Consider the following 3,303-nt stretch of genomic DNA (forward strand, 5'->3'; position numbering starts at 1 on the left):
GAATAAGGGAATACAGTTCGAGTTTTGGTAATCAGGCACCCACCTGGAGAACAAGGGAATACAGTTCAAGTTTTTGGTAATTAGGCGCCCACCTGGAGAGCAAGGGAATACAGTTCGAATTTTTTGTAATCAAGCGCCCACCTGGAGAACAAGGGAATACAGTTCAAGTTTTTGGCAATCAGGCGCCCACCTAGAGAACAAGGGAATACAGTTCAGTTTTTTGGTAACCAGGCACCCACCTGGAGAATAAGGGAATACAGTTCAAGTTTGGTAATCAGGCACCCACCTAGAGAATAAGGGAATACAGTTCAGTTTTTTTGTAATCAGGCGCCCACCTGGAGAACAAGAGAATACAGTTCAAGTTTTTGGCAATCAGGTACCCACCTGGAGAACAAGGGAATACAGTTCGAGTTTTTGGCAAACAGGCACCCACCTGGAGAACAAGGGAATAAAGTTCAAGTTTTGGTAATTAGGCGCCCACCTGGAGAACAATGGAATACAGTTCAAGTTTGGTAATCAGGCACCCACCTGGAGAACAAGGGAATGCAGTTCAGTTTTTTGGTAATCAGGATCCTACCTGGAGAACAAGGGAATACAGTTCAAGTTTTGGCAATCAGGCGCCTACCTGGAGAACAAAGGAATGCAGTTCAAGTTTCGGCAATTAGGCACCCACCTGGAAAACAAGGGAACCCATTTCAGAATTCAATTCATGTTAGCAACAACAGAAATTCGCCTCGAGAATACAGGTCAACAGTTCAAGATGCATAACAGAACTGTAGAAGCAGCAAGACCAAATTTGAAAATAGTAGATATGATTCTTGTAATTCATATATCATAGTTTAGCCTAGCTTCTTTTTATTTTGTCTCAGTGTAATAAGGAGTTCAGTAAGCAATAGTAGCAGCAGCAATAGTGAAATCACAGCTTCCTGGTAGTCCCAGTTACCGAGACCTCTCGAACTACACTAACCTGATTCCTTTATAGCCAAGGATATGTAGGCAACCTTGAAAGCAAGGTTCGGTCAGATCTTTCAAAAATGCTTCCAATGGAGTATTCACACGGGCAAAAATCGCCCGTATCCACTCACTCTATCTTTGCCTGAAACTCTTCGTGTTTCCAAGCAAAGAGGAGCAGCTGTGAGCACGTGATTTTTGCCCTATGTGAAATACTCCTACAAATTAAAGAAATAAGTTTCTCCCAATTGTTTGCAATTTTATAGTATTTTGTAGGAATTTGTGTTAATTGTTTGCATTTTCTGTCCATGTTTACTTTTATTAAAATCATTAAAAATACTAGAAATACCATGCATTGCATTTAGATTTTGTGTTCACATTTTAGGATTAAATAATTAATTAGTTTCTTTATTAAAATAAAAATCACAAAAATTGGTTCACTTGTACATTTTTAGCTTTCTAATTTTAGATTAATAATTTTCTCTTTTAGTATATGAGCAACTAATTTTATAAATATTATAGTTGGACAATTAGTTTAATTTTACAACTTAGATTAATTTAGGAGTTAATTTTAGGATTTTTTATTAATAAAAGAAAGAAAAAAAAAAGAAGGTTTGTTGATTTTGAATTGGGCCAAGGCCAAATTCGTTGGCCCATTTAACCCTTAGAGTTGCCCAATCCGCCTGGCCCAGCCCCTGCCCGGTCCAGCCTTTCCCCTTTGCCAAACGACGTTGTTCCCTGGCCAAGCAAATCCCATCTATTGATCTCTTTGATCGAACGGATGGGAACTGGCCCTCCTTATCAAATAAAACTGTCCAAATGCCCCCCATACCCATTCTGTCACAACCCAAACAGGAGGGCCATGACTAGCACCCGACCACACTTGCCGAGCACCAACGTACATTTCATCTAACCTTCATTATTATCTTTTAGGGATGACAAGATCAATATAAATGGTAGACTTGGATCATGGACAACCAGCAATAAAATATGACGGCATGAACATACAAAGCAGGGGATGACTAGACAATCAAGAAACTACATATAAGGTATGAGCTACCACGCTACTATGAAAGACTATACAACAAAAACTAGCCGACAAGGCATACCAAACTATACATGAGTCGACACCTGTCTATGAGCCTCTAAAAGAACATAAGTGTTGCAACATAGCCGGAATAGGGCCCCGACATACCCATAATGTCTATAACAAAAATTGCATACCAAGACCAAGGCAAGTCCGGAGAAGGGATCTCGCCAATCACCGCTGAACTAGACAGTCTACTGTGGTGGGGGAGCTGCACCTGCCTGTCTATCAGGACCTGCAGCACGACATGCAGCGTCCACAAATAAAAGGACGTCAGTACGAATAAAGTACTGAGTATGTAAGGCAAGGAACCATAAATACGATCAGTAATGTAAGCAAGGATAGAGAATATACAACCTGTAACATCTTAGTACCTCTGAGGGCTACTTACATGAAATGCATGATACATATGTATAAATACATAAACCTTTAAAGCATTCGCCTCTGTGGGCATCATTATCATCATATCGTACCCGGCCATAATAGGCTCGGTAGAATCGTACCCGGCCACGTGGAGCTCGGTAAAACCCAACTGATCAGTGGTTGCACAATAGGTGTCGTACCCGGCCAACTATAGCGTGGCTCGGTAGAGTAAAATAGATACATATATATAATGCATGCTCGACTCATGGAATCACATTCTAAACCTTTCAGAGTGACGTAAGGTCGGTATCCTCTGTACACGTTATTAGGACTAACTCTTCACTATGAACCTTATAAGAATCAGGAAGTACCAATAACATTGATAACATAAGAATAAGAGAAGCAACATTAACATCAATCGTTCCATAAGAGGGAAAACAATGTAAGTACTGCTAGCTTCTAAGAGTAGAGTATCTTTGGAAGCTCGTTCATTACATTATGTACAATCGGAGTCGTGCAAAAGAAGGAAAGGGATAGCCTAACATACCTTGTATATACTGCCCCAATCTCAAGCTATGCAATTGTCAAAACTCCTTAGTCTACAATAAGAGAAACGATACTATCGTTATCATTTAAGCGTCATAACTATTATGTATCGACCACAACCTATTTTACGATGAAACGGACAGCACCTCCCCTATATATATGACCTCACACCATTCAAAACAGTCACCAAACAGCCCAAACAACATCAATAATAAACATATTGAGCCTCCCAAAATAGTCCACACACAGCCTAATCACTCCATACATACGACGACCACCGTAGTCGTGTCAAACAACCTGGAAATGTTACGAATAACTATCAGCCCATAACCCTACATATATATGGTGTTTCTCCA

Source organism: Nicotiana sylvestris, chromosome 9, assembly GCF_000393655.2.
Source record: "Nicotiana sylvestris chromosome 9, ASM39365v2, whole genome shotgun sequence".
Taxonomy (NCBI): Eukaryota; Viridiplantae; Streptophyta; class Magnoliopsida; order Solanales; family Solanaceae; genus Nicotiana; species Nicotiana sylvestris.